This window comes from Passer domesticus, chromosome 5 (assembly GCF_036417665.1).
Source record: "Passer domesticus isolate bPasDom1 chromosome 5, bPasDom1.hap1, whole genome shotgun sequence".
Lineage (NCBI taxonomy): Eukaryota > Metazoa > Chordata > Aves > Passeriformes > Passeridae > Passer > Passer domesticus.
The window spans coordinates 40304817-40329395 of NC_087478.1; the positions used below are offsets into that span (position 1 = coordinate 40304817).

The 24579-nt window shown below is 35.3% G+C and overlaps 1 long non-coding RNA gene across 3 annotated transcripts in view; it reads right to left on the reverse strand.

Moving 5' to 3' along the window:
- LOC135300318 (uncharacterized) overlaps positions 1-6261 on the reverse strand; it is a 243056-nt gene extending 236795 nt beyond the window's left edge. The window contains exon 1 of one of the 3 annotated variants that reach the window (XR_010362175.1): positions 5824-6261. This is a non-coding gene — a long non-coding RNA (uncharacterized LOC135300318). The remainder of the gene's footprint in view (positions 1-5823) is intronic. The other 2 variants (XR_010362177.1, XR_010362176.1) reach the window with 2 other exon arrangements.
- Between the last annotated feature and the right edge of the window lie 18318 nt (positions 6262-24579).

Genomic DNA, 24579 nt, shown 5'->3' on the forward strand with positions numbered 1-24579 from the left:
ATGAAGGAGGCTCCCAGCTTGAATGAGGCAAAGCACTGTCAGTACATGGAGATAGGTAATACCTGTGCTCTACTCAGCGCTGATGTGGCCACATCTGGAATACTGTGTCCAGCTCCAGGCTCCCCAGTACAAAAGAGATACTGACAAGTTGGAGACAGTTCAGTGAAGTGCTGAAAAGATGATGAAGGGACTGAACCATTTCTTCTATGAGAAAATTCTGAAAAAAATGGGACTGTTCAGCTTGGAGAAGAGAATCCTCAAGGCAGATTTTACTAATGTGTACAAATGCTCAAAGAGATAGTGCAAATAATATGAAGCCAGGCTGTTTTCAGTGGTGTCTACCAACAGGAACAGAGGCATTGGGCACAAATCAAAGCACAGGAGGTCTCCTCTGAGCACTGGGAGTCCCTTCCTGTGAGTGTGACATGAGCACTTGCATATGCTGACGTAGAGTCTCTATCCTTGGACATATTCAGAAGCTGACAGCACACAGTGTTGGACTTCCAGTTCTAGGTCTAGCCCCGAGGGGCTGGACCAGTTTATCTTTAAAGGTCCCTTCCCACCTCACCCATTTTCTGATTCTCTGATTCTGTTTTACTGTATTAGGAATTCCACTCAACACCTTTAGTCTAGATGCATGGAAAGAAAGATGGTCCTGATCAAGTTGAAGATTAAGATGCAGCAACAAACACTGTACAATCTTGGAAACTCTGAAAGAATTTCCCATTTAAAGATTCACACACAGGTTAAACTTAGTGTGCCCAGTCCTTCTAATCTCCAGCATTGTGGAAGCCAGAAACAAACAAGGAAAACCAACCAACCAACCAAACAATCCCCAGATTTGAATGGGTATGTGTGTGGGAGGGGGGTGTTTCTCACAGAGGACTGACAGATCCAGAATCACAAAAAACAAGCAAAGAAGTTTTTATAAAAACTCTCTTAAAAAAATATACAAACAACAAAAGAAACAAAAGCAAAACAAACAAAACAAAGTCAAACAAACAAACAAAAAACCAAACCAAAACAAAAAACCCCAAACCAACAAAAACAACAACAACAAAAAAAAAACCAACAAGAACAAAAAAAAAAAAAAAAAAAAAACAAAAAACCACAACAAAAACCGAGTACAAACTACTGCACTATCAAATATGTAGTGAAGTACTTTTATAAAACTGGGTTTGCTCCATTAGATCAGGTAAACTGTACAGATCTTTACAGTTCTTAAAGATCCTTGCTGACTCAGCAGTTTGACTAATATTGCAGTAGGTGTTTTGATGTCAAGGGAAGTGTCGGAGTTCTAGGTGATTTCAACCTCCCTGTCTGGCTGCCAGTCTGCTTTTCCCCAAGGAGTCGCACACCAGAGAAATAAGTTCTTTTCTGAAAGAGAGCCCAGTTCTCGTTTTTTCTCCACTGACACTTTTTGACAGGAGATAGGGGAGACATGCAAAGAGTGCAAGGTAGTTTTAAGGTGAGGTTAAATGTCATAGCTGTTGTAATTTAACAGTTTACTGCTGCAAAAAAGGAGGAAATTCCTCCTTGCACCTCATTACTCTGACAGCCTCAGTCCCTCTGGTATTTTGATGTTATAATTCAGGTCTCAGATTAACCAGATCCTTATGATTCGCATTAATAAACTATTGAAAAACTCTTCATTTTTTTCTACAAATCTAGTTTTTATCAGAATTATTCTTATTTGGTGATGGAGGGGCTTGGCAAGCTTCACAGTCAAAGCCTTTCCAGAAGAGGAAAGACCTAGCATGATATTTCTTTTGGTGTTGAAATGAAAGAAAAAGTGCAAGAAAAGATTAAAAATATTCTCACTTTTTTAGTCATATTTACTTTCTACTGCATAGCAAGGTGGAAGAAGATTCAAATTTACAGTAAAAAGTTTATTTTAAATTATCTTTGAACCATATGCTTACATGTTTTCTTGCTCTAAAATTTGGGTTTTCCAGAAAGGTAATTGTGATAGATATTACCTATTTTCAAATGTGCTTCATAGCATTTGGTTGGTGCAGAGTCGGTGGGGAACACAAACAGAAAACCCCAAATCGCTGAAAGTGTTTCAAAACAAAATGCTTTACTTAAAATATGTCAAACTAAGGTAATCAAAGAACAAGAGAATTAATGTCCACTTTTATAAAATTAACTGAAAAATACATAATTTGAAAGATACTAACCTTAAGGCAAAATTAATTCATTTAATCACAGACCTGTCAATATTTTTGTGAGGCATGTCCCTTTCAACAGGAATACCAGCTGCTTTACACTTTGTCTCTTAGGACAATATAAGTCACTAAAATTGTGTTATTATTTGGTATGAATTCTCTTAAGATGGAGACAAAATAAAGAAGTAAAATTTCATGTATTTTGCATAATTAAAATAATGGGCTAAAAGATACAACAGAAAACTTGTGTGAGGCCTTGGACTTGTCCCTGTAGCTAGGCAAGGTATCCCACAATTTAAGAAGCTGGATCACACTTTGAGAGCATGATGAAGCATTTCAACCAAAATAAGACAACTTGTCATATGTGAACTACCTTTGTATCCTCTTTCCACCACTATTTCTTGAATTTCTTTACAATAATCAGATATGATTCTCAGGGAAAGCCATCTTTTCACTCTTGTTTACTCAAAATTGTGAAATTATGTGTGTGAAAACACAGATTTTCTGGATGTCATTAGATCTACTTAATTCTTAGCAGAATTAATATGCAATTGAATGTTCTGCCTAGTTAATGGCCTGTGTAAATGATACATATGAAACAAAATAACTGATTTAATAAATGCTTAAACAGTAACAAATCAGTCCTGAAACCTAGAAAGACATACAAAGGGAAGAAATAAATCGGGTCACAGTACATCCTGATTATGGAAATACCCAGGTTTTGCATGAGAACATTCATTTTATCATTGTCCATGCCTCTAGATCTTTCTTCTTCTGAGCAGTTTTCCCACAAGTTACCTGCTAGAATTCAAAGAACAGATGATATTAAAGAACCACAAATTACTTTTTTCCAAAAAATTTTTCTAGAGATATTATTTTTATCCACTGCATAGAATGATGTTATCACAAACATATTGCCAAATAAAAAATAAATAAGAAGGAAGAAGAATGGCACAAGTAAGAAGCTTCCTTTTTTTTGTATCAATTCAGTGTAGTATCTTTACTTTCTAGAGACTGACTCTAGGAGAAGAACAAATTCTAAACTCAAACAGATGTTAATAAACACAAGGGAAAACCAGGAGCATTGCATTAAAAGGTCAGAAATTTTCCTTTTTTTTTTTTTTTTTTTATTTGTCTAGCACATAGCAGAACAGGAAGGAGTAGAACCTGTGGTATCAAGGAAGGAACACAGTCAACATATAAGATTACTTCAGCAAAATTTGGCGCAGAAGCACTGTTGGCTAAGGACTGCTGAAGAATGTAAATAAAATAGGAGTGTATGTTACACTGCTGTAAAACCCTATGCATAACTTTTTTTTTAATGAACTTGTTAATGTAGGAAAAAAGAAAGAACAGTAAACTAAAGGTGGAAGAGGAATACCAGTGGAACCAGGACAGGCAGAAGACTACAGACTATAAATTTAACACCATAACAAACAATTTGTGTTTCAGCTTTCTTTCTAGACTATTTTCATCCATTTATGCTGTACCACATTTTGTAATACAGTTCTTTACAAAAATGGTCTAAAAGGATATCAGAAGGCAGTAGAAATATCCACCTGAAAATGGCATAATATGTGGGTACACCAGAATTCTCTATCAAGAGAAAGGGGGAGAGCTATTACTGCACATCATGATAGAAAAAAGGAAAAAAAAGGACAAATAAAACACAATTCAAAGGTAAAAGTGAAACATAAAGCTAATAACCTTCATTTATTTTCTATTATTTACTATCATGCTCCAATTTAAATATAGTTTTAGTGTAATTCATCTTGCTTTGGAGAAAAAATCAAGATACTTTTGTGTTGCTCTTGGTTACTCCCCAAACACATATATCAGAAACAATTATATTTTAAAAGCTAGTGGTTAAAGTAGCCAAACATTTAAAGGGAAACATATAATTGAACGCAAAGAAGACAAAATGGAACTTGATGTGGAAAAGTAACTTTTCCATATGAGCAATATATAATAATAAAAGCCTGTATTACCCTCTAGCTAGTGACATTCATAAGTGATTGCACAAAAAGCTGAAATATCCATGGATATCTAGAAGCATGTTATGATGCCTCTGCATATTTAAGTGAGAAGTTTGAGAGATGAGGGAAAACACATCTATTGTGCACATTTCCTTTAAAAAGTATCTTGCTGATGGTAGGACCCTCTAGGGAGAGCTTAATGGAAGCCTCTTTACCTGAGTCTTTCTGAGGTCCACAGGAAAGGAAGTGCTTTAAGAAAGTTCATTGGATATGCCATAGGATCAATCTCTCTACATTTTATTCAGCCTTTCCAAGGCACTAGGGGAAACGAACTTTCAGGTCTTACATACAGGAGCAACATGTACTACTGTAATTTTTTATTAATGCCTTGAACATACTATATTCCTTAAACAGGAAGCTAAACATACTCGAAAATGTTCATGTTTCACATTTACTTCTTTTAACCAATATGGGCTTTTGAGACACCCTTCATATCCCACCTTTGTACCTATTTCTATATTATTGCTTTCTTTCAGCAGTATATTCCAAAATATAACAAACATCTGTCTTGTGACTAAAAATCCAGTTCAGCATATCCACTGCACTATCAAGTACCCCACAGACGAGCTCATGCATCATTCACTCTTGGTAGCCTGACAGCAGCCCAGCCAGTGCACTGGACAAGGAGCTACAGATAAGCATTTTTATTTTCTCAGGGCTTAACTCCTGCTTAGCCCTGCACCTGCCAATTTGTGCTTAAGTCTCAGAGCTTGCACTCAGGTAGAGTGCCAATGTGGAAGCGAAACAAGGCCAGGACTTTAGGTTAAACGTGTCAGTGCTTTCTCCATCCTTGCAGCAACTCCCGCGCTTGGAAGAGTTCAAAAATGTCTGGCTGCTTCTGCAGTTTAGAGATTTTTCATTTTTAGGTCAGGCTGCCTCACAAGCTACAGACATGCAGTAAGCAATTCAGATTAGTAGGAACAGGCTGTAATTCATATAAACACAGAAGTTTAAAAGGCAAGAAATTCTTTACAGATTTTATTTTTAAATCTCCTGTTATGGTATATAATCCTTATGCTTTACTAAGAAGCTCCTAGAAGTGTGGCAGTACAGATGCAACAACAGACTTCTGTCACATATCTATAGGAGATTTTCAGAATGAAATATTGTGACTCCCCATGTGAAAGGTTAGAACATCATAGTAAACAAGCAAATATCTAACTCTAGAATTAATTTGTAGTACTTTAAGGGGATCTCTGCATATATCCAGGTTGGAAAATATTTTGCTAAATTAATACTCATCTATAACAAATTTAAAATCAGACATATGATTTTGCTATTGATTATTTATTGTTTCAGAAAACAACATTCTCTGAACAGTCAGCATAAACTTGTGGCAATATTGTATGCAGCACAATGGATTTTTCCTTTTTGGTTTAAAGGTTAGGCATAGGTTTTGCTTGGGGGGATTGCTGACAAAGCACTTGGCAGTAGGTACAACACATCTACAGTAAGTAGATCAGAGTATTTTACCTGCAAACATGCTGCAATAAAGTGCCATCATTCAATCAATACAGACTACTTAGTTAACATTTTTCTTAATGTATCTGGATTACCAGTTCATTAGATGATTACCTGATAAATAGTGTGGGTAATGAATCGAGAGAGTAACTACATACCTTCAGGAAGAACCTGCCCGATAACAATAATCCATTAGAAAAACTGGCAGTATCCTCTGATCTATTGCCCGCAAAGCTATGACTTGATGGAGAGTTTCATTCCCTCTGCTCAGCACTCCAGAAGAAAATCAGCACAATTTAAATATTTCTCAGGATGTGACAGCTCTCTAGATCCCTGGCTGCTTTCTTTTCCCAGGGGTTGACAATCTGGTGTTCCAGTGTGCATAGAGCAGTGAAGATGAATTGAAAAAGCTTGAGATAAATTAGGGATGGCTAAGTTAAAATTGTCTCTGCTCCCGAGTCTCTCATCTGCAGTCTGCAAGCCTATTTTGCTGTGAAAAAGCTAGATGGCAGGCTGCCTCAGTGAGTTCTTCTTAAGCGACAGGGAGCATTTTCAATGAAGAAAAATTCTCCCATTATCTAAGCTAATGTGACTGCAGCTAAATCTAGTCTTAAAAGTGTCTCCTAGCATGAAATTCATTCTCACTACTGCTTTCTTTCAAGCCACAGGTTAAGAAAGAGAAGAAAAAGAAAAGGAAAAAAAAAAAAACAAACACAAAAAACCCACAACAAACAATAACAGCACCACCCTAGATTTTTCTATATGAAAAAAACCTCAAACTTTTAAAAGTCAATAATTGGCAACACATTTCATGACTATGCCCAAAAATCTTAGTGTTGGGAATTATCACCATTTCCAAAACTTTATCTTACACTCAGTTCATTTTTCCACTATGTGTTATTCCTACTTTGTTTTTAATAGGTATCATGTTGCAATTGTCTTAATTTTCAATGTTCTAGGAAAGGAAAGAGCAGTATTTTCCCCTTGCTGGCAAAAAATGAAGTGACAGCTAAAATTCTGAACAATCACCATGTTTAGCCTTAGCAGATAATCCTAGATAATCCTCCAAAAAAAAAGTGATTGATATTTTGTCATGCCTCTAAAAAATATTTTGTAACAAGTTTTTTTTTAATTATGAGTCACTTCTCACCCTATTTCACAAAAAGATATATAATTAAAATTTTCTGAATATTGCTTTAGTGCCAAAGCTGTTTGACAAAGTAACTCATATCTACTGTTACATAAAATTTTTTTACACTGAAAACACTAAGGCAGAGGTTTTTCATTAAACATATCAAATGAAGTTCTTTATCCTCTAAAACATTGGATACAATTAATAAAAGAAAAAGGTTTAATTTCAAAGAGTGATGCTCCCTAGTAAGCAGATATTTCTGCAAATCCTCTCTCTAGTTTCAACTGATCTAATTTTCTGAAGTCCTAGATGTCTACCATTAATGACTTTCTCATACTTGATTTCTCAATATCATGGAAATTCAGCCACCACCCTAAGCTGTAAATAAACAGAGATGCAGCTGAATACATATGAGTACAGCCCTAGTACTCATACAACCCCAGAGCATTTTGAGAATGATAAATAAATATATTGCCAAGAAAGAGATATAAACCCTGCTTTCATCAAACAGGCATGAAGAGACTGAAAATCCTTAGGACATGACTGCAGAGGTCTCTTTTCTCCTCCTGCCCTGGGGTAAAACATTCACCCACAATTACAGAACTCTACCAGGTGAAGTGAAAAGGCATGATCAACATTTACGAACTTCCTTGGGGCTTAAGTGACCAAAGGCACAGCCCCACAGAGCCTCTGTGTTTTACATTGAAGGCATTATGCCCAGCCTATTTTTATTTTTTCTTTTTGAGCAGAAGCTCCTTTGGCCTGTGTCCTAATAACCACCCCTTGAAGCATATGCAAACACTTGACCAGATCCAATTGTTCAGTACATACAATACACCTAAATATACCCCAAAGTAACATATAATCCAAAGGGATTAAAATTTTTCCCATGCTGCCTTGCTCTAAGATTACTTACGGCAGTGTAATGCTCACACTTCTAGGCGACAGTGGCTGAGCTACAGTTTCTGTCATTAATATTTGTACATTTTCCATGTAAACAGATAATAATATCACAAGTCATAGAATCACAGAATGGTTTTGGTTGGAAGAGACCTTCAAGATTCTCTAGTCCAAACCCCCCAGCTCTAGCTGACCCTGTTTGGGAGTTTTGTCCACATGACCTCCAGAAATCCCTTCCAACTTCAGCAATTCTGCAATTTTCACTATTGTTTAGGAGCCACCAAAATCCTCAGTTCATAGTTCCAGTGATATTCTGTTTAAATGTTTCCTAATTTTGTTAGCCTTTCTTTTTCAAAACATCTTCCCTTAATTATTTTAGATTGTTAGATTCCTCTTTTCTCCTACTCACAAAATTACAGCATCTGCTGCTGAAACTAATGAAACTGCTGAGACCTCATTGTGCAGCAGCCCAGCCCTAAATTTCCCAATTTCTTGTCTCAATAAAGAAAAAGCTGAAAGCCACCTGCTAGCCTTAAAGACAGGGCTGGTTTGTGTGCTATTTATTAATTTTAGAAAGAGAATCACTCATGTCTCCCTGCTCTCAGCATCTACTGCTTCAGCCAGAGCCATCAATGCCAATCTGCTGCTTTTCTTGGAGCCCCAGCAACTTGGGTCAAACAGCAATATCGGTGTCTCAAGTTGCTATTCATAAAAATCTACTATATTGAACAAATTAAAAATATATAATAATTGTAATTCACCATTTCTAATGGTATTGTTATTTTAGAAGGTATGATTCATTCATGTTCACTGGTTTGAATAAGTAACATTGACATGTCAGCTTCTAGGAGGTTTCTGATGAATTTTGGGGGGTGACATGGAAGGACAGAGAAAACCAATTTAGCAAGCAAAACATAATAATCCAAAATGCCTCAGTAAAATTCCGGCCTTTGACTACATATTCTTCTCAGCTTCCTCTTTTTTACCATCAGATGAAGAAAGGGAGAATGTAAAAATTGTATTTTTCCAGGAAAAAAAGGTTTAATAATCCTTGAGGATATTTAGGGATTTGGTCCAAGACACCCAGCAAAGCATGCTCACTTGGTTTGCAGAGTATTAGAACAAGACACAGATTCACAAGAATTTCTCAGACATTTCCAAGACAAAAAATTTATAGGGCTTGGTTTATTATTTGGTTTATTATTTTGGCTTGGTTTAGTTTTGGTGGGGTTTATTTTTGTTTGCTTGTTTGTTGTTTGGGTTGTTTTCCTTTCCAAGTTATCTACTGGTACAGTTTAATATCTTTTTGGAATCAATCAGAGAGACCCAGATGGAAGCAGAGGTGACACTGTTGGCATAGCATGCTAGATATTTTTTGTGTGCTATAATCCAGTTATGAAAACGTGTTTCAACACCTCAAAAGACAGCAACATCATAATGAGCAGAGGGTGAAAAAGGTGGTGGTGGAGTGGTACACATTATAACACTGTGACATGTTACCTGCCTGAGTAACAGAAGTTGTAATTGCTGTGAGAGTACTTTAACCTGGGTACCTCAAAACTTTCAGGAAGCTGATTTCTATAAACCACATTTATATGCTGTGCCTATTTAATTTTTAAACTTATATAGTAGCCTGATTTTCACAGTTACAAGGCAGATTTCTAAAGAATATTAAAACCCCTTCTGCATAATAGGATGCACTAAAAATATATATATTTGGCTAAAGCTTTAGAATTACTAGTCTCCTGCAACTGGTGATTCTTACTAAGTAAAGGAACTCAATTTACTAAATGTTTGTATCACCTATTTCTCTGTCATCCTTCACTGCAGACAAAATACTGGCTAAGAAATTCAGAATATATTCTCCTAGCTTTACCCTGCCTGCCTCGCATTAGATTTTCATAGCAGAGAAGAACTTCTAATGGGGAGCTCCAGTGGGATTAGAGATATGCAATTCAAAGATGAAAACTTCAGTGACAGAAAGTGAGACTTTGTTGCTACTGTATATTGTATTTTGCATACATATGTAATAAACATATAAAATATGAAAAAACTGCAATGTATATGCATATAAACAGTTAACCTTTTAAAGTCTCTCATTATTGTGAAATTAACCCTGGCATAGTTTTAGATGGGTCATATGTTTTTTCACTGTTTGTTCTTGGTGCACCTGTGGTCAGTGTTTGTATGATTTTTAGGCCATAGCTTGCTGCTATTTTTTCTCTTTTAGATTCATAGAGGAAGAGGTCTGGATAAAAATAAATCACACATAAAAATATTTTGCCTGATCTTAAAAGTTAATAGTCCAAAGTGTTGGCTTCTATTATGAGTGCACCTTAATGCCCTTCTCCCGATGGTTTTAATACAGTAAACTTTTATAACATGGGAAATGACATTCCAGATAGAAGTATGTAGAAATTTGAAGAGAAAATTGAGACCTAGATGTGCTATTTGGGTTCCACTTGCCAAGCTCTGTGGGAGAATTTACTCAAGCCTCTCTTCAAAGTTGTTTTCCATCTGGTTCCCAGAAGAAATTAATTTAGACTTCGTGAGGGGAAGAATGATGAAAATAGATGACCTTAATATGCTGATGTTTATTCTCCTTTTTGATTACTGTAAACTTCCTGCTTTCTTTCCTTCCTCATTGTACATTTTAATGATATTAGAAAGAAAATTAATAATAATATGCAAAAACATATATTGTTAAACAGTAAGGAGACATATGTGCTTCTAAAATTTCAACACTAGATGAAAAATTCTTCAAATTTCCTGCAATATTTTAGCAAAATATCTGTTCCCTTCTGCCCTTATTTGCCTTATAGTGAATGGGGTCTTACTTTGAATTCATACATCACTTTTCATTTCTAAATCTCAAGACAAGTTTATTGCTTCTCTCTTGAAACTCACAGAACTTTTGTTAATGCAGCCCAAAGTCTCAGCGGTTCTGTGTGAACAGAGAGCAAAAGATTAAGATACTAGAGAAAAATAAAGCAAAACAAAACCCCTGCTACATAATTCCAGACAAATGGGAGAGGGCATTTAGGCACAACTATAATATAATTAAACAGTTAATGAGAGAAATTAATATCTTAAAAAATAAGAGGGGAAAAAAAACATAATATAAACGCCATGTATCCTGTGGGAGTACACTGCAGAATTCAGAGCACGTTCAAGCATGTCCAAACCTTTTAGTTTGTTCAGAAAGCTTTTTCTTTAGCTCTGGGGTACTGTTGAGTGGTTTTGCAGTGATAAAACTAGATAAACCTTCCCTGAACATCCTGATTACCAATAAAAAATAAATAATAAATAAATAAATAAATAAACATATATAATGATAATGAAGCTGAAAAGGACCATAGGTTGCTGCTTGTTTTATTAAAATGGAACAATTCTCGTTAATCTTAAGATTACCTTACAAACAAGGTGTCAGGAGTAAAACACCCTCATTTTATCTTCTTTTATCATCTTATGTTCATAATCACAAGCAGATTATTTAAGGATAATGTAGGCAAAATAATGGGAGAGTTCACCTCTTTCTCCCAGTTCTTTCATCAAAACAGAAGAATGAAAAAAAAGATGATATATTACACATAAAATAGACTATTTCAGGTTTTTATTCAAGGCATTCTTCGTGTTTTGTTTTACATGTAGAACATAGATATATATGAATCTTAAAAACTAAGAAAAAGGAAAGTCCATCTTGATTTAAAAGCTCTCATTTTGAATTTATAGCAAATTTTTCCAGAAAGTAGCAATCCTGTGACATAAGAAACCCTCTTGCTCTAATGAAAATACTGGACAAGTGATGAGATATCCTTGGATGTACCCATTGCTGAGAACTGTCTAATAATTCTCTTGTGGACAAGGATATAAAACCTAATTTCTTACAAAAATTATCTCTTTATTATACACATTTTTCAATAGATTGCATTATAAAAAGGAAATTGAATGAGGGTAGCTGTATTTTAAAAGAAATCTTTCCAAATAAAACGTTTGCTATCATTGAACATAGTTCTCCATGTTCTGTGTACTGGATTTGATTCTGAAACGTGTGTCAGAGACTTGCATTTCAAATGCAAAGTGCCAGGCTGAGTTTACACAGAACACGTGTGAATTCTCAATAGACCTATAATTTAAGACAAATAAGAATAAATGAAAAAAAATCAAAACAAGCTTCATTTTAGTTTCCTTGTCTTTGTCTTCATTAGAAAAACACCTTTATAGAGTCACAAAAGCACAGCTTTCTGTGCACTTGTCATGCCAAAAAGAAATTATCATTTGTTCCAGTAATGGATATGAAGGTGCCTTAGTAAATCTGATTTAATACACTAATGCATTCTCATATTGGAGAGCTCTATGAGCACAACCAACTCAAAATTCCAGTGTTAGATATGCTCCAAGCATGAAGAATACATGCATGTTTGGAAAATGAAACAAATTTTGAATACAAGTAATTTAATTTTAATCAAAGGAAAAAAAAAAAAAACCAAAAGACCCCAAAAATCAAATAGTCCTCTTATATGACTCTAAAGATAAGAGTAATCAGGTATAGAATATATGTAAATGGCATTTGCACAAGAATTTCAGTTCAAAGAAATAGATAAAAGAACCTTAAGAAAGTAGAGCCATTGCAATTGACTATATGGGTCCCATCTCTCACTTTTCAAAATTTGCACAAAATAACATTTATGGTTACTAGGAAATCAATTTAGGCTTCAAAAAATATTCAAACTTCCTATTGTATAAAATGGAGGTTTTAGTCTGAAATCTGATAAATATGATCACTAAAATAGTTTCTGTGTTGGAATATCAACCAACTGGAACTCAGACTTTGACTCCTGGACTGTACTTTTTTTTAGTACAATGGCACACATTTTTTGATAAGGGAAAACCAAAGTCATCGAACAAAAAAAAAAAAAGTTTTCCTCAAAATGAGTTTGTGTGTTTCAAGATATTTCTGAAAAAATGTAACCTCAGTGTAAGTGATTCAACATGATACATGCAGTGGGCAGCATACAATTTTTCTTTAATAGAAATTCAATGTGCTCTGATTCCTTTTTTCTTTCCCCTAAGAACTGTAGCATGCAATGAGACCTAAAATGGGTCTCAGGAAAACTGGGCAGACCTAAAGTAAATCTTAGTGATTTATGTTTTGTTGCCAATTCGTAGCAAAGTCCTTTCTTGTGGTGACAGGCTACGACTTTTTAAATGAATGAGGTGGTCAAGTCCTTAAATGTTTGCCTAAGTATTTGGAATTTCTAGCAGTAAGAATTTAGGCAGGCCTGTTGTACATATTTATGCAGGAAATTAGCTTGATCAGTCCAGTTGTATTTTATGGATTTTAGAAAGCAGCCAATTAATTACTTACGGGTCGGTCTCCCTCTGAGACTGGCACGTCTCTGCTTGAACAGTTGCTAAGGCTTCCTTTACTCGTCCTGATGGCTGATGGCGTGACTATTGTTGCACTTGCATCCTTTTCCTTTTGATGCATTGTTTTGCATAAAAAGCAGACCTCTCACCATTGTAGTACCACCAAAAAGTCTCCCAGATGTCTAATTCAGGCACGTTTTAATTGTTCTGCTGTAGTATGTCATCATCTGAAAAGGGCAGTACTTAGAGAGCTCAGTTTCAAAAAAGCTCCTGTACACTGAACTGCAGATTTGACCTACTGGTTACTGTTTTGTGGACACTGATGCACTCTCCAAAGAATTCAGTGACTGCACTTAAAATAATTTACAATGCATATCTTTACCTCAATATAAAATGAGTTCATAAGGGACAAGCTCCCTCCCTCTTTGGGAGGCAAAATGAAAAATTTCTACCTAATCATTGATTTTAAATTTTTTCTGTAATCAATTCCCCCGAAAAATCTCAGCTTGACTATATAACTGTTTGCCCTGTACCAAGTACATTTTTACGTACCCAATTTAGCCTTAATGGAACTCTCTTTGAAAAATTTGGGGGTACATGAGAGAAGGAGAATAACAACAAAATATACACATACTGTAATGAATCATGAACATATATTCATTTAAATCCAGCATAGAGCAAAGCTTATTTTACTCTCACAATGTCTTTTCTACTGTGAAATAAATTAATATGGCAGTTTCCTTCTCAGTGGTGAAAACAATATTGGTTCTTTCATAAATAAATTGCATACGTTAAAAGGAACTAATTCCTCACACAGAGATTTTGTTTGTAGTTGCACAGATTTTTAAAAATACTTCCCCACCATAACTACTCCACAGGTCTTATCACTCACCGCCCTGACCTTCCCCACCCTACAGGTTTATTAGTGGGCTATTTTTAGTATCATGGTCTTGACATTTTTTTAGAAAAAAATTCTTCTTACAAAATTGGTTTTTAAGCAAGCAACTGTACACAGTATGACAGCAACCTCTCTTTAGCAGCATTTTCATGCTTGCTGTTGTGGGGCACACAGATGATGAGAACTAGACAAAGGTCTTCCTGAGAGATATTCTACCTTTCAAGGGTTTTTTGCAAAGCCCAGGATGTGGATCCTGAAGCAGTGCCAGAGACTATGGTCTCTTACAAACTCCAGCACATGGCATTCTCAGACCCCAGTACACAAAGGTCCAGCCAAGTTGTAGGCTTAAGAGTGTGCTCACTTTCACATTTCCCAAAGTACATCTTCTCTGGGGTTGAACTTCCACAGCCAAGCAGCTTTCACCTTTCTGAATCAAACACAACACTAACATCCGTCAACAGTGTACAAAGAAAAACTGAAAAAAGGTTCTGTGTAAGTTATGGGTTTTTTCCTTCAGCACTGTTATGGTTTGAGGCACCCATCTTCTATGTCCTGGAGGAAGCTTCTTTATTTGGCGCTAGGCTAGTGACAACAACGTTACAGATAAATCCATTCTTTCACATCTATTTTCTCTTTCTTTCTTTCCAGCACTTCCCTTTTCCATGTCTTGTTCCTCTGGACAATTTCTAGTATAATTTGGAATGCCTGCACAGAATGCATAAATGAAAACAACTAATATTAAGCAACCTTATCTAAAGATGTCCAACCATTCCCTTTGAAACAAAAAAGAAATTATTGCTCTCATTCAGTTCTGGAGTACTTTCTTATCAGTATTATTAGAAAAAAAAAACAAAACAAAAACAACCACAAGAGCCCAAGATTTTAATCCTACATTTATTATAATAATCTGTTTTAAATATTTAAGAGAAAATATACTGTATTTACCACAAATTTCAATGAAATTACATGTGTGATTATATTCATTTTATTAGCTTTCATTATTCTGAAACCTTTCATGCAATACATTTTCATACAATAAGACACAGCAAGTTATATTCTTGATACATATAATAGCTTAGATTATTACTATTTTAAAGCAACTTTCTCCCTCCCCCATTTAGTTACAGTTAATGCAGCATGCTTTGTGTAGGAGATCTTCTCCTTTTTTCACCTGAGTGCTAATGTATCTGATAAATCAAATGCCATTAAAGCTGCTAATCATATTCCACCCTACATGATATTTCTTAACCAAATCTATTCACTTCATGACACATTCCAGGTAATATCATGAGAATATTTCCCCAAAATAAATATGAATTTAAAAAAATTTAAACCAAACATTTTGCATAGGTAGATGTAAACATGTCTTAGTGTTCTTGACTGTTTTGCAATTGAGTGCTTTGGGCAGTAAAGGACTACACTAAATATTTGGCATTGAATAACCTATTAATTTTGTTACTTATGTGCAAATGCATCTAACTGGATCATATGTAATCACAAACAAAAAGAATTCTACTGATGCTTTCCTCATTCCACATTCTTCTTTAAAAATAGTTGCATATTCCGTCTTTTTAAACTAGACAATATTCATTAGAAAATGTCTCTTGTTGCTCACATACTTTTCAGCAGAAGGAAATCTACAGTGCAGTGGTACTTTAGAGTTAACTTCTAAATTAAGTGAACTGCACTGAGATTGAAATGGAAAATACAGTACTCCAGGTAATTAACATTTGTTGTGTGGTTCATTTCAACATAAAACATAGTAGACAACAGTTTACACCAATGAAGAATTTTTTTGTTCTTCCTTTTCACTTTACTAAAATTTTCTCCTACTCATTTACTTAGCAAAAATTTCTAAGGGTAAAAATCACCTTGGAGCATATATTTTTGGCTGTAACTTATACCACAAAATATTTGACATGCCATTACCAACATAAATGTATAGGTCATTAAATTTAGAAATGCATCTTGTGAAGAAAAAAAAAAGAAATAAGTTTTCAGCTGGTATTGAATTTAATTTTTTTTTTCTCAGTCCATATGCTACCTTGTACTATGACTCAGAAGAAGATAATTAATACAACATATTTAAGCTGTGATATTGCATTTGATTAACAGCAATTAGAAATATTTACCGTAGATTATAGCCAGTAGAAGTCTTTTAGTATAACAAACAAAAAGAACTACATTATTTTTTGAAAGTACTTTAATATGTACTATTGAAAAGCATTCAAAAAACATATTGCAAGTTTGGAACACTATATTTCCCTCCTACTGCACATCACAGAAATGATACCAGTCCATTGTCTAAACTTAGAATTTATTATGCTAAGACTACCTAATTTAAAAGTAAAAAATAATTCTAGAATAGGAAAATAGTTACCTGACTGAACAATATGAGATTCTACTCTTTTTATCTCATCAGGCTTGCTTTGGGACTGTGCAGCAAGGTCAGTTTCTGAAAGACTGTATTTTACCTAATGTATAAGTCCTTCTGAAAATACTGTTAATACATTTGAAATAACTTTAAGATTATTTTATGTTGTGCAACATCCAACCAGATCCTAATCATCTATAGCAAAGCACAGATGTTTATTTAAATCCCTTGTTCCACTATGGTGTCAGATGCACTGAGGACACTTTTGTCAGCTCTGAAAACTGGTATAAAAATTTTCATTCAAATAAATATCTTCCAAAATTTCCAGATTCAAAAAGTATTTCACTGCTATCTGACACTTCAGGATAGAGATATTGCCTGTGGCTAATTTCTTAGATAGCTTAATGTTCCTAATTAATTATCCCCCAAAAGAATGTGTACATAGAGTGAAAATGAATCATTTAACTTTGTTACCATTTCTGTGCTTTCTGGAAGCCCAAACCCATGAAGGCAGAAATAGAAAAGAAAGGTTCTATCCACCCACTCAATCTGCAGATGACACTGAGCATATCATGACCATAAGAATAACTTTGGTACTTGCATCGTTTGCTGAGATTTCTGAGGTCTACAACTTTTTTTTTCATATGTAATCTGCTTTGCAAAATCTTTGTACCATTTGACATTTTGATCTAAATCTATGAACCCACATACACAAAGTCTTTCCCTCAAACGCACTTCTGAATGTAAAAATAATGGAATTCACAGTAGTAGCAAAAAAAAAATTACTTCAAGCTGATCCTTTTGTTAAACATAAACCATTAGATATATTTATGAAGCAGTCTTAAGAAAGAGCAGAAGAAAAAGGAATTTCATACAAAAAGATGCAACTTGATGATCATATGATCAGGGAAGGTTACTGAGTTTGAGAATGCTTCCTGATCACAAAAAGTGATGACAAAAAGAATGAGAAATTATATGGGTGGGAAGAAGAGAACAGGTGATCCTGAGTAGAGCACTGAATAGACAGACAGCCAGACTTCACAGGAGGTTGAAAAGACTTTTCTTGGATCCCCAGAGGTACCCATATGGAATTTCCTGCAACCACAAAAGCCACTGAAGGTTGCTGCATAAAAAGCAAGACTGAAGGAAAAGAGCAGTACTAGAAATGCACAGGCTCAGAAGGACTTGTGAGCACTACCCGTTACATCTCCATCTATTTTAGTAATTTCCCATCTGTGTACCTCTAACTGAAGGTAGCTTCAGCGCCTCTGAAGGTAACAGCAATGAAACTGTTTACACCAGTATTTGCATATATTTTACTTGGGATGTCACTCAAACCTCTGCTTGAAAATGTAAACAATGTATATAGCATAGTGAATAAAATCAAGAGATTGTCTTAGGGCTCAAGCATCATGAGGCAACACACAATATAATGAATGATTTGTTCTCTTTTTTCCATTTTTCCTCTCACATGATCCATTACTCTGACATTTTTATTTTATATTAATTTCCTCTTCTCATTATTTCTCATAGCTACCACAGCTCCATTACATATTCTATAACAAGAAGACTGATGCAAAGTAAAAGTTGGATCCAATTAATCAAGAACTGTACACCACAAATTATTTTATACTCACTCTGAGCTGGGGAAAATAATGTGCTTCAGGTAGTGTTTGGCAAGACTTTGGCATTATAAAATGCTGTATTTACAAGCAGATTTCCCATTGCTGTCAACAGGAAATTACTGTTGGCAGAGTAATTTTGTTTTAGAAATGTCACCCATAACTATACACTTTCTATTGGGAGCTGTCCTGAGATGATTTTATGATGCTGAATTGTATCCCCATTCATCTGTTTAGCCCAGAAATAAGTTTTACAACTTTAAAACTAGATCTGACAGTAAAAGCGGGGAGAAGAAGAAGCAGTGGAATGTCTGAGGTGGCTGTATTCAAAAACACAGATAAGAGCTTCATCTTTCTCTCTCTCAGTGCACATTGTCTGCAGCACAGACAGCGCAAGAGAGCTCGCCTTTGCTTTTAGTAAGCTTTTTTTATCTAGCTGAGGCAGAGAAGTTCCCCAGACTGTGACTTTTCTTTTTCATGGAACTGATCAGCCCTACTCTGGACTGAAAACCCAGAAAAAAACACCAGCAGCTTGCTCCTGTGGGCCCTGGACATGGCATTTTCCAGAGCAGGAGGGACTGATAAGAGACTGAGTGAGCCGAGATAGAGCCCATGAAAAGGACTTTCTGAATTTGCCATTTCTTCAGAACAGCTAGAGGTTCCATTGTTTAATATCACTCTTTTTTAATACTTGTGAATACTTTGCTTGTTAAATAAACAGTTTTTCCACTTTTCTCCAAGGAAATATTTTCCTGAACCAGTTGGAGGAGGGGACACCTAAATCTGCTTTCTAGAGGGACCCCTTTGGAAGTTTCCTGCCAAATTTGCCCTAAACCAGAACAGGAGCAAAAGCAAATAAAGGTTTAGCACAAGTTTTGTTGAGTCATTCAACAGTTGCTACAAAGCATGTCAGTTAAGCTCAGTGCTCCTTAGCTCTGACCATTTCTGGTTTATTATTATACTGCTTCATCCTTGCAACATATGCATAAGAAGGAAAAAAATAGCAATGAAAGAAAATAACAGCAAGTAACTACTCATTCTTCATTTTCTTTCGTTCCTCTCAGCACTAAACCAAGCTAAGCATATACCTGTATCTACATTACAAACCTTATATTTGTCAAAACTCTGAAATTATGCCAAGGCATGCATCCACATCCGTATTATACTAAGATAATAAAGGCAGTTGTGAAATGCAAGTTTTGAAATGCATTTCAAAATAAGATGTTCAGGTGTCATGGAAATTCAAGACTTGGACAAGGAAATATTTAGGCTGATGATTAAATTAGCATACACAAGGAGCTCTAGAAACATCAAGAAATTATATAAGCTGAACATATTCATGACTATGTGTAAATCTGATTCAACTTCTTTTCCACCTGACAGCAAAAAATATTATATAGTACTTATATATTGTTTCTAGGGAATTGCATATTCCCATGAAGCAGAGATAAAGTGGGAGAAAACCAAGGAGATAGAATGTTCCTGCCCAGTGGTCACTTTATCATATTGCAATTCCACAATATTACCTATACAACAGACCTTTCAGCTAGCCATGGTAAAATCAATATAATCTATTCTGTTTATTTTCACTGAAGTGAGCTACCATTTATCAGAGACTGGAAGATCAGCTGCTAGAAGAGTAAGCATACCTTAAAGGCTCATATTTGGAGGCTATCACTGGAATTAGCCAAGGTTTTGAGATACTACCTGTTTCTCACAAGGACTTTACACTTGCATTTCTTCCTCCACTAACAATTAAAATTGGTATATGGAGAAGAGAAAGGGAGTAGGGAATAGTTGCAACATTCAGTGGCTAGCATCTCAGATACCACACTTTATTTTTCATCTAGGCAGGAAAGTTTTAATCCTGCCTGGTGTTCTGCAAGGAAAAACTGACCAGAGCTCTAGAGATTTCAGCCAAGGGGAAGGAACATCCGTCTTGGGGGAATACTCTTACACTGAATGATGTCTTATACAGAGAAAAACCTGAGGGGGTATCCACAATAACCCACTTTGAGTGTGCTAAACTAATTAGGCTATAATATACCACTAAAAATAATTTGTTTGTACTACTAAAACTCTGGGGAAATCTGGCTCAGCAATAAAGCCCAGCTGTTGCTATTCAATATATTTGGATTTTGGACTTCTTGCAGTTCAGATAATGTTGAAGAAATGCAACTGGGAGCTGCTCTGATTAGCAAGAATTTGTATCTGGGGTGATGTAAAAGTAAGTTGAGCTGCTACAATTTTTTCTTTCCATTTATAATATAATTTGTATTTTTTCATAAGCAAAAAGCTATTAACACTACTCCCAAACAGGGAAAGTTGATTTGAGAAAGTTTCTTCTCTGCCCTCCAACTGGCTGTACAAGATGTTTACATATAGAACTTGACCTGACACAAGTTAGTCTACCTCTAAATAATCTCCACTGTGAGAAATTTGAAAAGTCACAATGGAATAAACATATGAAGTTTTGCATATTTATTTCTAATATCTTGCATTTCTGATTTCCTATGTTTTGCTGACACCAACAACTGACACTGCAGTCTTTGTCTAGTAGCATGAAGACATAATGTAATACTCTACAAGATAGTATTTTATGTTAATTTCAGTATTAATATTTCTAAGTGTTGCGGACTTTGCCACCTGGAAGAGCAAGGCCATAGGAGATATAAAAGAGACATAACTAATTAAGAAGACTATAACTTATTTAAATTGGTGAGTCAGAAATAAAGGAGTTCATCCAATTCTCCCTCTAGAAACTTCTACAGGGTAGATATTAGCAAAACTAGAACAGTTATTAAATAAAAGTGCCACTAAGACATTGGACAGATTAATCAACAGACAGATTAAACAAGTTTTGTTCTAATTAAAAAAGATTATGCATCCTTCTACCAACAAAGGTACTCTCAGACCAGAACTAAAAATTGTATTGTTCTGCTATGGATTTTCACAGAAAAATATTATAAGAGCTTTGTGCACCCTTAGAATTTCATGAATTCTATGAAGTCACAGAAGTTTAATTAACTGCCATTTTATTAATCAGAATTCATCATCAATATCTGTATCAGACTGACACAAAGCAGAAATACTTCTGGTGAATCTAGACTGTGAACTTTCAAAGAGAAAAGCAAAATAGATGCAAACTCATAATACATAAAAGATCCTGAGCATTATGCACTAATTTTCACTAATCAGTTAATCTATCCAGACTCCACCCCCAAGGATCACAGAAGAGAGAGAATGAAAAACAGCCAGCTTACCTAAAGGAAGCACAGATTCTCCCCACCGCAGGCAAAAGCCTCCGTATTTCAGAAAGACTGAAGTGATGGGGTGAACTGGGCATGAAGGACATTGTTATCCTGCGTAGCATTTGTTTGGCAACAGGTGAGGAGTTTATTAAAATTGTTTATTTATAGAAATACTCATGTCATTGTTTGAAGAACTGATGTCCACTTGATGTCCAATCCAGGGGAGTTAAACCCTTACAAAAGTAGAGTACTTCTGGTGTAAGACCACTCAGCAGAGGATATAAAATAAACCTTTGAAAGGGGTCCAGCATTTTAGATGTTTAGTGACACAAAATAAGTTTATCAAAACTAATTTGAGTTTTTATGTAAGAACCCTAGGGATTTTTCTTGGATTTTTTGTTTGTTTTCTTTTATTTTGTTTTACTTTGCCTTTTTCCCCCCACTTATATAATAGCTTTTTAAAATTTATTTCTATAAATTAGGCATTTTGAAAGAAAATAAAAGGAGAGGAGAGGAGAGGAGAGGAGAGGAGAGGAGAGGAGAGGAGAGGAGAGGAGAGGAGAGGAGAGGAGAGGAGAGGAGAGGAGAGGAGAGGAGAGGAGAGGAGAGGAGAGGAGAGGAGAGGAGAGGAGAGGAGAGGAGAGGAGAGGAGAGGAGAGGAAGCATTATTGAAACAGTTTTCAGTCATGTGAGATATTAATTTTATTTTTATTCAGTGGCCTGGATTTTGCCTGATAGCAAGTTCTTTCCAGAGCCACCCTCACATCCTTTGTCTACTTCAGTTGCTTTTCTTTGTAAAGACAACCAGCCTGCCAGCTATTACAACAATGGCCTATTAATGTGATTTTTTTAAATGCTCTTTTCTTCAAGGTGAATTTGTTGTCCAAAAACTTTGAAATTAATCTGGGTAAACTGGCTAAAGTGTAAAGTACAACCTGGCTCAAGATGAAGTTTCTTTCTGCAACACCTGCTGCTACTGCTTCTGTCACCTCTAATAGTATGTGCTCTGCCAGCTTCTTCAGGTGCATGGTGTGGTAATCCATTTTTTATGTTTTGCCAACAGATATAATACAGCCTATACAGAATAGCACACTAATATAAGAGAAATCACAGGCAAAAATTAAAAGCTGTGTCCTTTCTGTATCCTGGGATACAGGTACAGAATAAATACATGTATTAAGTGATGGTCCTCAATAATATCTGGAAACAGATCTTTTCACTTTTCTGTTGGCAGATTTCCTCTGCATGAATCAACATGTAACAACCTGTTTGATCCCTGCTGCTCCCTACCTTAGTTTGGAGTTGGAAATGCTTTTCAACTACGAGGAATTAGGTTAAAATAATGGTATATCAAAATAATATTATGTTCAAGTAACCTGTTGATGAAGATGTAGTAGTTTAATCTGGGTTTTTAAGTTATCCATGTGCACAGTTTCCATTTTGTCTGCATCTTTCTGTAGATTGTCTTTTGGGGTTTTTTTCTGTGTTTGGCTGCTTGGTTTGTTTTGTTGTTGTGTTAATTAAAAGCTGCCAAAAACACAGGGCTGTAAAACACATCAATGTATCCATGACATTTTTTCTTTTCAAAATATCTCCTCTGTAATCCAGAATTTCTATCTCACCAGAATATTCACATCCCTGAAACTTTAAACTTGGCAAGTTTTTATCCTGGTCTAATACTTATTCATCCTGAGTATGACCTACTTTTTTGCACATATGTTAATAACTTTTGAACTAAGATGCAAGAAGCAGTGTATGAGAGATGGAAATGACAGACAACATAAGAGTAGCATAGCATTTCTCAGATACTTAGGGAAAAATTCAAGAACAGAGCTCAGCTGGAGATTAACCCAGCAAGGAATATTAGAGATAAGAAAAAAAGACTTGTGGTTAAACTAATTGCAAAAAGAAGTTCAGGGAAAAGGTGGTTTGCTGATGGATAGGGGAACTAACAAGCAAGAGATGGCATGGGGCAGGCTAAAAAACTCAATGCCTTTATGTCTTGATCTTCATAGGCATTGCCTGTTTTCACACCTCTGTGTGTAACAGCTTAGTGTGAGTGAGACAGCTATCATCTGGGAGTAACACCTTAGTAGTACCTAGAGAAACTGGATATATTTAAATTCATCAGCTTGAACAGCAGGAACATTTCATCAACTATTTCAGCGTGAAAGTGCTGAAGGAGTTGGTGGATTGTGATTGCAATGTGCCTGTATGTCTTCAGTGAAAAAGAGTGACAGCTGGAGGAGGGATCCATGATTGGGAAAAAACTTCATGCTATTCCCTTCATTAAGACATGCCAGAAAGAATGTCTCAATAACTGTAGGTTGCACAAGCTCTTCTTCCTCCTTGGAGGAGAGCATGTCACTGTTGAATATATATCCAGGCATGTGCAGGCAAGTGAGTAATCTGGAATACTCAATACAGATTTAACAATGGCAAATTGTGTTGGATGAACTGATAGTTTTTTTCACCAAGACTGGCTATGTGAATAAAGCAGAGGGCTGAAAGGTCTATACCTTGACCTCTTCTGGTCTTCTGACACTATGTCCCACAATATTCTCTTTTGTCAGTTGAGAAAATATGTCCTTAATAATTAGCCTGTTGGAGTCCAAAGGAGCTAAAGAAAATTAGCTCCTTTGGAGCTAATTAAACCTTAAAGCTAAAATTAAACCTTTTTTAAAGGCTCTGGTAAAAATCTTAGTATGAAACATCTAGTATTCTTTTATAGAACAATATTTTTCCAGAAAACTTTAAAAAAATTGAAATCTGATATGTGCTTTCATTTTCATCAGAAGTGTTATTTTGCCAATGCGATCATTACATTAGCATTCTTTTTACTTGCAAATTCTAAGGTCATTAATGGCAAAGTATAAGGTCATATTGTATGTCTGGTGGCATAAAGTCACACATTAATCCTCCTAATTAATTCACATACCAATCGAATAAAGGCTTTTGTAGCCCCAGTCTAAACGTTACTGTACAAGTAGTCTTTAAACTGTGAAATTATACTGCTTCTATTCAAAAGGAACCTAACTAAAACTGTCAGTAGTACAAGACTGTGTGACTTTAATTACATTGTAATTTGAAAATAAATTTAATCGCAATTATTTTATATAGACGTGTAGTTTCTTTTACAAAGTTCCAAAATGTCATCTTCATAAAAGTTCATCTTACAGGTGAAAGAAAATTTCTTTACTAAGAAAGAATTCATTACAGATCAGATTTTAAAAAAATGAAGAATTCGGATTATATTTTCAGTCCATTTTAAATTCCATATTTTAAACTGCATTATTTTTTGAAGAACAGAAATGCTGGTAGAAAGAATCTCATTGAGTGCTGATTTGTACACGTTTCCTATTTCATG